Source organism: Cornus florida, unplaced genomic scaffold (assembly GCF_030987335.1).
Source record: "Cornus florida cultivar Cherokee Brave unplaced genomic scaffold, ASM3098733v1 CherokeeBrave_3.0.0_Hap2_Chr09, whole genome shotgun sequence".
NCBI classification, from domain to species: domain Eukaryota; kingdom Viridiplantae; phylum Streptophyta; class Magnoliopsida; order Cornales; family Cornaceae; genus Cornus; species Cornus florida.
This window is the reverse complement of record NW_026775579.1, coordinates 64,825,253-64,838,110: the sequence shown is the minus strand read 5'-3', so window position 1 is coordinate 64,838,110 and position 12,858 is coordinate 64,825,253. Positions and strand designations below refer to the sequence as shown.

General features: G+C 36.8%; 1 pseudogene; it reads left to right on the top strand.

Moving 5' to 3' along the window:
• LOC132273321 (uncharacterized calcium-binding protein At1g02270-like) overlaps positions 1-8,062 on the top strand; it is a 34,882-nt pseudogene extending 26,820 nt beyond the window's left edge.
• Positions 8,063-12,858: the final 4,796 nt, after the last annotated feature.

The following is a 12,858-nucleotide window of genomic DNA, read 5'->3' as shown; positions in this document are numbered from 1 at the left end:
TAATTTGAACCTTAAAAATCTTTAACAAAAGTGGGACAGAGGACTGAAACTTTGCCAGAAGCGAAGAAGGCAAACAAAGGAAGCGGAGAAGGAAAAACGGAGGTTGGGGAAGTGGAGGCGGCTCCACCCTTCAATGGAGGCGGCTCCATTAAAGTGGAGCCAGCTCCACAAGGGGTTGAGGTGGCTCCAATGTGGGTGGAGCCGGCTCAACCTAAAATTGGAGGCGGCTCCCTTGAACAGAACTCCTTCGGGGGTATTTTTGGTAGTTTTCTGACTTCAAGGGCTTGAACGGAGTTTCCGGAAAGTTGTGGGAAGTTGTAAATACTTAAAATTAACCTATTAGACCCTTAGAATAGTTAGTATAAGTTGGTGGGTTAATTGGAGAAGATGGTATGAATTATAAAATATTAAATGTGAATGTCGTCGGAAGGAAGGATGACTGTATTGCCAGTTATTTTAGCAAATTCAATGAACTGAGATAACAGGTATTTTTAGGCTTTTATATCAAAGATAATTATGATATATTTAAGTTCCATGAGGGGTGGTTGGGTTGTGGATGTGGATGTCATGTAATTTAAATACAGGGTTGCATGCTGTCAGGAGTGGAAGAGCTTTTATTTGCCGGTTTGTTTTAACCAATTTGTTTGGGTAAGTATAAAATACCGTTGGGGTTTTATATAATATGCAATGAGACTTCTTAGTTGACATATTATGTCAGGCACAGGTTTTAAGATGGAGGATTATATAGGGCGTCATGTAATGAAACGATAATTTTCATGCCGTCAGGGATTAAGGAGGACTTTCATTACTAGTCTTTGTTTTAATAATTTAAATGAACTATTATAAGAGTATGGTTAGGGATGTCTAGTATAATGTGCTCAGGTCATGTTTCTGATAGTCATTATACCATGATGTGGATGTTAATTGATGAACTGTTTAATTTCTGTTTTATCAATTATATGGACGTGGATACTATAAATTGTTTATCACTACTTTAACAATTTATTTGGAGGATTTATGGTTATAATCATATACTGGATGCATGATGGGATCTTAATAATATCTGTTTTTTATTATGCTGGTTTCTGGATATATTTGATGTTCTAATGAATGTGCATCATTTATGAATCATTTGCATTATATGTTCCGGTATGGGACGGTAACATATCAGGGATGGATTAGATCAAAAAGCTAAGTCCTACCCCTTCATACGTACGGAATGGATTAGCCAAAATAGTTAACTCTTACATGGATGCATGTCCTGTTAACTAAAACAGTTGAACGACATAACAGATATTTATTTTATCTTTTTGCACTAGGAAGGAATTTATATATATACTTATGATACCGTGATACGAGCTTGAGTCTCCTGATCATGGTTAGGGTGCGTATATCGCAAAGGTTGGGTAGCTAGATATAGCTGATGTTCCCTGGTAGGTCTAGGTACTTGGCCGCTGGAAAGCGTGTTTTTATGTCACCTTCTACCCAGGCTGAACTATGTTATAGGCTAGTGAGCATCCTATAGTGTGTATATATATGTATGGACCATTTTAGATATTGCCGAGTTATCTAGGATGTATCTGCGTATCGGGTTTGTGTATGGATTGTAGTAGGATGGAACTTGCATGTGGGCCTGACCCACCTTTATTTTTTTCAGGTGTTCGTGAGTACCAGGTTTAGGGCTTGATCGTGGTGATACAGATATAGTCACTCACTCTTCCGACTACATAGGATTTCTTTTCTTATTTTAGTTTTGGATTTTTATTCTGTAAATTTATTTATCAGTTAGAATTATTAGGGGTCCACTGGATTGATTCCCGAGTTGTACGGATTTGAAGGATTTAAATAATATTAATTTATTATTTAAAGTTGAGGATTTTTATTTTAGATTTCTTTCAGTGCATTATTATTTTATTCTTAACTCGGTTTTTTTTTTCCTGCTTGTTTATATATTGATTGTCTGATATCCCTCGGATCTGTGCTTGGACTTGATCACCCGTGGCTCTAGAATCGAGGGGTATCACAACAATCATAGCTTTCAAATCTCGGTGGTTGTTCTACATGTACTTTTTCCTCAATGAACCCATTTAAGAAGGCACTTTTTACATCCATTTGATATAGCTTAAAGTTTTTATGGGATGCAAAAGCAAGGAGCATTTTAATGGCTTCAAGTCTAACTATGGGAGCAAAGCTTTCATCATAGTTAATTCCCTCTTCTTGGTTATACCCTTGAGACACAAGCCTAGCCTTGTTTCTTACAATTGTTCCTGATTTATCCTTTTTATTTCTAAATACCCATTTTGTTCCAATGATAGTCTTATCTTTAGGTCTTGGAACCAATTGCCAAACTTTATTTCTTTCAAATTGATTAAGTTCTTCTTGCATGGCCAAAATCCAAGACTCATCAATTTCGGCTTCATGAATATTTTTTGGTTCAAGTTGGGAAACAAAAGCCACATAATTGCATATTTCATTAATTTGGGATCTAGTACTTATTCATTTGGATAGATCGCTAATAATTTGATTTATTGGATGATTAGGCACTTGCTTCCAATCCTTAGGGAATGTGTCTTTATGAGGATGACTTTCTTTTGGATCATTTTTGGGAAGATCTTCAAGAGACAAATTGTATGGATCAAGATTCTTAAATTTCTTTTCAATCTCAATTACATTCTCATCATCATCCAATGAACATGTAGGAGGGGACAATTGTGACTCATCGAATACAACATGTATGGATTCCACAACAACAAGTGTTCTTTTGTTGAACACTCTAAATGCTTTGTTACGAGATGAATATCCTAGGAAGATACCTTCGTTCGATTTAGGTTCAAATTTCCCTATATTATCTTTATCATTCAATACAAAGCATTTACGCCCGAAAACTTTAAAATAACCAATGTTTGGCTTTCTTTTGTTCCAAAGTTCATAAGGAGTTTTATTGAGAAGCTTTCTAATAACGACTCTATTTTTGACATAACATGAGGTACTAATGGCTTCGGCCCATAGAGATCTAGGAAACTTATGTTCATTTAACATAGTCCTAGCCATTTTTTGGAGAGACCTATTTTTCTTTTCAACAACTCCATTTTGTTGAAGAGTTCTAGGAGCCGAAAGATTATGATTATATCCATTTTCATCACAAAATCTTTCAACTTCTTGATTTTCAAATTCTCTACCTCTATCACTTCTAATAGTTTTAATCTTATACTTTTTTTCATTCTCGACCCTTCTACAAAATTTAGAGAAAATTGTATAAGTCTCATTTTTGTGTGTGAGGAAGAACACTCAAGTGTATCTAGAGTTCAACTATGACAAAAGCATAGAGTTTTCCACCAAGACTAGCTACTCTTTCCGGACCAAATAAATCCATGTGAATTAATTCAAGTGGTCTTGAAGTCATTATGTCCTTTTTTTTTTTTTTTTTTTTGAATGATGACTTGATTTGTTTGCCTATATGACATGCACTACAAGTTTTATCTTTTGAGAAGTTAGTCTTTGGGAGGCCTTTGACTAACTCGTGCTTAGATAATTTTGAAATCAATTCCATGCTAGCATGACCTAATCTTATATGCCACAACCAACTATTTTCATTTGAAGATACAAGGCACTTGACATCTTGATCATGCAATTCACATAAAAGTAAGGTATACACATTACCATTTCTAAGAGCATGAAACACTTCATTGTTATTCTTTTTAACAAAGCATTTATCCATTTTAAAAAGCACATCATAACCTTTATCACATAGTTAACTAATGCTAAGCAAGTTATGTTTTAAGCCTTTGACAAGTAACACAACATCAATAGATAGGGAAGAAGAGATACCAATAGATCCAATGCCAATGACCTTGCCTTTTGAGTTGTCTCCAAACGTGACGCTTCCTTCTTTGTGAGGCTTGATAGAGAGAAATTTTGATCGATCTCCCGTCATATGTCTTGAGCATCCACTATCAAGGAACCACTTGTCCTTGGATGATGATGAAGTCTTTAAGCAAACCTATAAAAGGAATTTAAGTAATCTTCTTTTGGTACCCACATTTTTTTGGGTCCATGAGAGTTAGGAAGAGGCATATATGTTCTTTTAATAGCCCAAATTTCTTTTGTCTTACATGGCCTAATGAGACAATGATTAATCTTATGTCCTAGCCTTTTACAATAATTGCATTTTGGACTTTGAGAGATATTTTTAACAAAATAGTCGTTAAAAGGTATTCTCCTTTTTATTAAACAAGAGTCTTTGTTGTGAGGATCATATCCAAGCCCATCCTTAGCATAAGCATTTCTTTGCTTACTAAGCATAAGACTTAAACTTTCTCTACCTTTTGGGAACTTGGCTAAGGTCTCAATTTGATTCTCAATTATGACTTTCAAGGACTTATTTTCGGAGACTAAATCAATAGATGCTAATTCTTTAGCTAACTCACATTCTTTTTCCTTTTTGAAAGTTCCATTTTCAAGAAGAGATTTTTTAAGCTTTTGAGAGATAATGTATTTTTCTCTTTTAAGACTAACATATTTTTGAACCATTTTGCCTAATTCATCATGCAATTCTTTAAATGCATCAAGCAAGTAATTGTGAGCATCAACTAATTCATCATAAGTAGTTTCTAAATCAAATGAATCATGGTTAGAGTTTACCTTATCTTCATCGGCCATGAGGCAAAGATTGACCAATTCATTGAGTTCATTATCACTTCCGGATCCATTTGGATCATCATCCTCCCATGTAGCACGCATGGCTTGGGCTTTCTTTTTTCGTTCCTTTTCATTTTTGTATGTATAGCAATCCGATTTGAAGTGCCCCGGTTTTCCATAATGAAAACAAGTGGGTGCTTCCTTTTTTGCTTGCTTACTTGTAGAGCCACTTCTTTTGAGATTGTTGCTCTTTTGGTACTTCTTCATTTGAAGGACTTTTCCCATGGTTTTGGTGATAGGTGCAATTTCTTCCTCTTCTTCATTATTGAGAGCTTTCTCAACTCCAACCTCTTTGGTAGTGGCTTGAAGAGCTAGATCTTTCTTGTGAGCTTCTTTGTTGTCATCTCCATTATTCTTCTCTAGCTCATATGCCATCAAGGAACCAATGAGCTCAACAATAGGAAATGTGTTGAGATTTTTAGCTTCTTGATAGCGGTCTTCTTAGCTTCCTAATTCTTAGGCAAAAACCTAAGCATTTTTCTCACATTTTCGGATGAAGTATATGACTTTCCAAGAGCCTTTAAAGGATTGACAATGTTAGTAAACCGAGAATACATTTCACTAATTGTTTCTTTGTTGTTCGTGGTAAATAATTTATATTTATGGACAAACATATTCATTTTAGATTCCTTAACATGACTAGTTCCAACATATGTAATTTCAAGTTTATCCCAAATCTTTTTGGCCGTTTCACAATCCGAAACTCTATTGAATTCGTCTTTGCTTAGAGCACAATAGAGATTTGTGATAGCCATGACATTACATTGAACAAGTCTACGTTCATTTTGAGTCCACTCATCATCGGTTTTTGGAACTATTTGACCATCAACTTCTTTGGTTGGAATGTGATCACCTTATTCGGTGGCTTTCCAAGCATCGATGTCTAGACCTCTTAAAAATGCTCTCATTTTGATTTTTCAATAGTATAATCATTTCCATCAAACCAATGAGGTCTTTTGTTAGATTGACCTTCTGGATGAAAATTGGCCATGATCGTTCTCTGAGATGATTAGATTTTTTAACTAGAGATTAGGCTCTGATACTAATTGATAAACACTAATTGACTCTAGAGGGGGGTGAATAGAGTCAATGGCCAATTTTCAAAAATTGCAACTTCAACTAGAGATGAACAATTATGCAATAATCAATTAAAGTAGATAATAATAATTCAAAGCATAAATGTAAAAAAGATAGGGATAAGAAATTGAAAACAATGACACGGTGATTTTAGCGAGGTTTGGAAGCTCCTACTTCTCGGCTCAAGATCCTCTTGAGACTTCCTAATCCACTAGAGCCTTTCCTTAGTGGTGGAGAACAAACCTTCACATGAAGCAATCCCGTGCTTCTCTTACTTGCTAGGAGAACACCCTTCTCCTACGGTTCTCTTGGGTCACACCAACCCTTACAAGTTTGTAGCAAAGTATATAATTGTAATACAAGATTGAATCTCTCTCAAGATAGATTTACAATTGTAAGCTCACAACTAGAATAAGAGTATGAATGAAATGAAGCTCAAATCTCTAGTATGAAATGAGAGAGTGAGAGATGTGGAATGAGTGATCAAATGATTGTCTTGAATGCTCTAAAATGAAGTTCTTGAATGCTCTTGAAATTGCACTTGATGGATGTATCTAATAACACAAGCTGCAGCTCCCATTTATTGAGAAAGAACGTCAATATAGGTGTTGGAGGTCAATATAGCTGTTGGAGATGAGGTGTCAATAATCCAAGTTCGCAGGTAGCCGTTTGATTTGAAATTGACTGTATATCAGTTGGCTGATGGAGCATCATCGGTCGGCTGAAAGCCTTTCGTCAGCCGACTGATCCCCAATCGTCGGTCGGCCGAAAGGCCTTTGCTCAAAGTCACTGCTCTCGGCATCTCATGAAATCTTCTTGTTGGTTGGCTGATGCTTACAAAATTTTTGTACAAACCCTTATCGGTCGGTTGAACCTTCATGTTCAGTCGGCCGAAACTCCTTGAATGTGATCCTCCATTTTCCCTCTCTGTTTCTAGACTTTCAAATATATTTTGTTATTCAAATCATGATCCTAGAATGTGTGAGCTTCATTACTTCAACATTTGAATCTATGGCACTCATCAAACCAATCTACCCTATTTGAATTTGCCATTCTTGATTGCTTTTATTTTTCGTGTTTCACCTTTGAAGTTTGGAAGTGAATGACTTGTTTTTCTTTCGTCTTTGGAGTGCATAGAATGTATTTTGCTTGGCTTTAGACTTCAAATGACTAACCTGTTACATGTTCTCAAGACAAATGTTAGTCCTTAAAACACAAATAATGTTTTGTGATCGTCAAAATTGGTCTTAGGGTTAACACAAATCCTTTCAGCTATACGCAGAGGTGATATCAGCAATGGGTAATCTTATGCTTCTTGTCTCTAACAGTTGAACTTAATTATTTTCAGCATCTACTTCGGCAAGCCTCACTGACGGAAAATGATGCCTCTGCATTTTCGAAAGCTGATGGTGATCACATTACTTACTCTGGATTCTGTGAAGCCTTACGACAGGTATGATTAATTTATAATTGAAGCCTTTTTTCTCAAAAACATTCTTTGGCTTGACGGGATTAAGACCATTTTTGCTGTGAGATTGTCAACATACTAACATTCTTTAATATTACAGCTTAATTTAATTGGTCATTGCCACGGACTTGGTGTAGAAGAGACAAAGGACTTGTGGGTGCAAGCAGACATAGATGGAAATGGCGTTCTTGATTATAAAGAATTTCAGGTAAATAAAGTTCGTGGCACTTTTTTTTGCTTCAGCACCCTTTTCATAATCCAATTTTTTTTTTTTTTTTTTTTTTTTTTTTTTTTTTTAAATTCATGCTACTTAAAATGTGGAAAATGAGTTATCTGCTTAAGTTGGTTATCTTGTGAGGCTCTGAAGCAAAAATATGATTGCAGCCTTGAACACTTACTGGGCAGTCCACGGTGTTATAACTTTAGTGGAAGCAATTACTATGATCAATTTCGTATCTCCCTATTTTATTATTTCTGTATTTCTGAATCATTGAGCTTAATTACATGGTGTTCGAAACCACATAAGCAGATGTCAGTACAAAAAATTATTCCCCATGTTTAGATGTGATTCTTACGTTATCGAATTTGGCACTGCAGCAACAAATTTGGAATCCAACATGGTCAGAGCAGAGAGAGGAAATAAGCAAATGAGGTTCGCGAAGATATTGAGCAAACCATTGGATTTAGTGTGAAGAATGCCGGTTCTTCCCAACTGAAGTAGAGAAAGGGATGTGGCCTGAAGACTACTCTCTTTCTGATCATGCCCGACTTACTGTGGTCTTCTCACCAATGAGAATGTCATGCTCTCGTCTCACGTAAGTCATATCATGACCAACACTCGAAGAAAAGTTGATGATTATGCAGACAAATGATTGGATGCTCAAAAGCCATCGGAGTTCTTCAACAGGATACTTTGAGCTTGATCTGGAGGGAGCTATGATCAACAGTCTATGCAGCATTGTGGTGTGAGCGTGGAAGTGTTGAATCATTCTTGTTCTTTGCAAAATGTTAAATCTATCTAACTCTTTTCAAGGGCAACGCAGTGCAAAACGAATAGCTACAAAAGTGGAGCTCAGAGCTTACCGGTCACGCTCCTTCTCAGTTGACAGTATTTGTGATTGCAGTTCATGTAATGGGAATGGCTATCCTACTTCACAAGGCATCTGTCATGCATGTTTTAGCCTTCTGCTGTGAAATGATACATAGAGAGAGAAAAAAGAATTGAAGAGAGAGAAGAAAGAAGTTGTATACATTATTGAAATGTCAAATATGTAGGCTGGTCTCAACCGCCTTTGTTTTAACATATCAATGTATATTATTACCCTATTCAAAATGAACCCTGAAATCTAAAATCCAAATTCTATCACTGGGATATGATTTTTAGGCATTCCTGTAATTTACACAGAGTTTGGAGTTCTAAAACAGCCCAAGATCAAACACTAGGCCTTGGCCTGCTCAATCACATTGGGCCTGGCCCAGGCTCCAGGCATTTTATCGTGGCCTTGATTAAGCCCAGGGCCATCATCCAGATTAAGGCCCAATTTCAAGCCTGAATAAAACCCAAGGACTCCGCTTGTGGTTGATCAAAGCTGGACATAAAAGATTAATAACAGTATCTGCTAGACTTTTGAAATCTTATTGTTCTTCAAGAACAATAAAAGGTTAGGTCCATTACATTCCCCCTACATACAAATTTCTCAAGGAATCAGACCATTATGGTTTTAATTAAATGGTTGATTAATTGAACTTTTGTAGGGTATATATAAAGGTTAAAATCTCTTTTATAGGGTATATATATAAAGGATAAGAATTATGAGAGTTAAAAAGGATTAATGATGACAAATCCCAATTGTTGCTACCATAAAAGTAAGTCGGACGACTATAAAAACAAGACCATTCTATTATAATTTCTATTCCATTCTTATTACCATAAAAGTAAGTAGGATAAATCAAGACCATTCTATGCCAATAGCCCGTTGGAGTTGCTCTGCATAATCAACTGGAGTTGATACCAGTTGTTGTGGCGGAAACGCAAAATAAACAACATTGTTCAAGGAATAAATAAGCAATCACGAAGAATAAAAAAAATAAAATCACACACAATAACACAAGATATACATGGTTCACCTAAATCTTAAGGCTACATCCATGAAGCACACTGAACAAATTCACTATGAAGAAGATGAAGAACTGCAATAGAGAATTCTCTCTCAATCTCTCTCAATTGCTCTCTCTTGTATTGACACAAATTTATCTCTAACTTTCACCCACTTTAAAAACTGATTAGAGTTGATATTTATAGAGTCTCAAACTTGTCCTACAAGAACTTGCCTTTTGTAAAATCCAAAACCAATAAGGAAGTTAAATCAGATCAGGAAACTGAATTTTCCCTAAACCAATAAGGAAGTTAAAACAGATCAGGAAACTGAATTTTTCCTAAAAATAGTACTCTTGAAGTTTTAATATAATTAAATCTTCCTAAAAAATAATTATCTAATCAGCCTCCACAAAACCACAACAATCTCCCACTTGGAAGCTGGAGCACTTGTAAACCCATTCCATCTTCTTCTCATGCATGTCTGTGCGCTTCTCTCTGTCTTTAAGCTAGATGACCAACTGAAGCTACACACAACTTTAGTTTCTCCACGGTCACTGTCTTCGTCAACATGTCAGTCGAATTCTTGGTGGCAAGTATTTACTCAAGTGTCAACACCCCATCTTCTAACAAAAATCTGATGAAGTGATACTGAAGTCCTAAATGCTTGGTCCTTGAATGAAATGCTGAATTCTTTGCTAGACGTATTGCACTTTGACTATCACTGTGCAAAACATTATTCACCTGTTCGAATCCTAACTTTGTCAACAAACCTTGTAACCAAATCATCTCCTTACTGGCCTCTGTCATTGCCATATACTCTGCCTCTATAATAGATAACGTTACAATCCTTTGTATTTACGAAACCCAACTAACTGCAGTTGTACCCATTATGAACACATACCAAGTCTGAATCTACATAACCGTGTAACTTTACTTCGCCCCTTACACACATTTGTTGTAAAGAACTTTCTTCCCAATGTGCAACTTGGCTGTTCCCATGTTTTATTGGAGAAAAAGGACTTCATCTCATCTTCCATTGCAAGCTCCCACTTGCTGGCATCTTCAACCTGACGTGCTTCATCATAGCATTCAGGCTCACCATCATCTGTGAGCAACATATAATCCAAATATTTTTGATTCGGTACATGAGGTCGCATGGACGTTTTGGGTGCAGGCTTAGGAGTTGGAATCTACGGTGAACTATGCTCTGTGAGTTCTGGCCTCATCTGTCTACTCTACGTCAATGCTCCCTGGATTATCATCAAACTCAATAAACTCAGACTTACTCTGTATAAGACTAGTTAACTGTACTGCATCTCTATCCTTGTACGTCACTTTCTCGTTAAAAATCACATCTCTAATTCTGATGATTTTCTTATTCTGATTATACCAGAGTTGATAACCAAACTTATCTCTGCCATACCTAACGAAGATGGATTTTAGTGACTTGGGGTCGAGTTTTCCCCTAGCATGGTCACTAATATGCGCATATGCAATACAACCAAAAACTTTCAACCATGAAAGATTTACCTCTTCGTTACTCCATACCTCTTTTGGTATACGATACTTTAAAGGCACCGATGATCCATGATTAATTAGGTAGGCTGTCGTATTGACTGTTTCTGCCCAAAACTGTTTGGGTAGACCCGAATGTATCCACATGCTTCTGGCTCTTTTTGTTAATGTTTGATTCATCCATTCTACCACCCCATTCAACTGTGAGTTCCTTGCACAGTCCTCTTTAATCTGATCTCATTATCAAAACAGAACTTCTTGAATCCGGTATCTTCATATTCACCACCATTGTCTGACCTCAACCTCTTGATCTTCAAACCTGTCTCATTCTCCACCATGGCCTTCCATTTCTTGAACACATCAAATACCTCAGATTTGTGTTTCAAAAAATAAACCCATACCTTCCTCGTGTGATCATCAATGAAAGTTATGAAGTAGGATTTTCTTCCAATGGATAAAACAGTGGTTGGCCCCCAAACATCTGTGTGAACTATCTCAAGTTTCTCCTTTCTGAGATCTCTGCCACTCTTCTTGAAATTGACCCTCTTCTGTTTGCCCATCACACAACTCTTACAGAAGTCAATATCAATTGCCTATATGCCTGGTAGTTTCCCCTTTGAGTGCATAATCTTGAGCCCCCTTTCACTCGATCATGTGACCTAGTCTCTGGTGCCAAAGGTTGTGATCTTCTCTGTTTCCTACAACTGTTATAGATCCTTAAGCACTGGTAGTTGTGTAGATAGTGCCAGATCTCATACCACGTGCAATGGTCATAGCGCCTCTGAAAACTTTCCACAAGTCTCCATTGAAGGTTGTAACAAAGCCTTCATTTGAAAATTGTCTCATCGAAATCAGATTCTTCCTCAAGTCAGGGATGTGTCTCACATCCTTTAACTTCCAAGTTGACCCATTCAACTTGATTTGCACTTCACATTTGCCAACGACGCTGCAAGGCTAATCATCACCAAGATACACATTGCCAAGGTTGCTTGGTTCATAGCTATTAAATAGCTTTTTGCTTGAGGTGCAATGAAACGATGCGCCTGAATTTAAAACCTATGACTCCGTCTTGCTCTCCAAAGAACATATCAATGCATCATCTGATTTTTCTAAGACAATGTTTGCTTTAATTTTTCTTTCGGTTCCCTTCTTTGGAAGTCTACAATCAACATGGTAATGTCCCTTCTTTCCATAATTCTAACACTTAACGTCACTGAGATCTGTGGAATTCTTGAAATTTTGAGACTGTGTTCTTCTATTCCTTGACTTGGATCTGCCTCTGTTTTTATTACCATTGCCCTTCTTCTAATTTGAACCCTTGCCTCTGCTTTCAACATTCAATGCCGAATCACTGGTAGAAATCCCTGCTATTTGCCTTCTGATTTCTTTAGTCAGAATCATACTCACAACTTTATCAAACTTTAACTTGGTTTTCCCTACAGAGCTACTGATCGCTGTAACTGTGCCATTCCAACTCTCAGGTAACTGCTCTACAATTAGTAGTGCTCGGACCTCATCTTTGAAGTCGATATCAACATACTCTAATTGCCCAAATATCTCATTGAACACATTTAGATGTTCATTGAACTTACCACCTTCGACCATCTTCATATTGAACAACTTCTTGATCAAGTGCACCTTGTTTGCTACAGAAGGCTATTCATACATACTAAAAAGGGTTGTCATGAGAGACTTCGTTGTCTTCTCATTCTTGATGTTGAAGGCGACTGACTTTGACAACGTCAATCTGACGGTGCCAAGAGCCTTCCTATCAAGTAATTCCTAATCTGCATCCGTTGTATCCTCTGGCTTCTTTCCCAAAGGTTGATACAGATTTTTCTGAAACAAGAGGTCTTCTATTTACATCTTCCAGAAACCGAAGTTTGTGCCATCGAACTTCTCGATCATGGATGTGGATATTTTATCTTCTGATGCCATTACTCCCACTCGAACGGATAGATCTGATCAAAAGACTTTCGAAATTTCGTCGAACACCTTATGT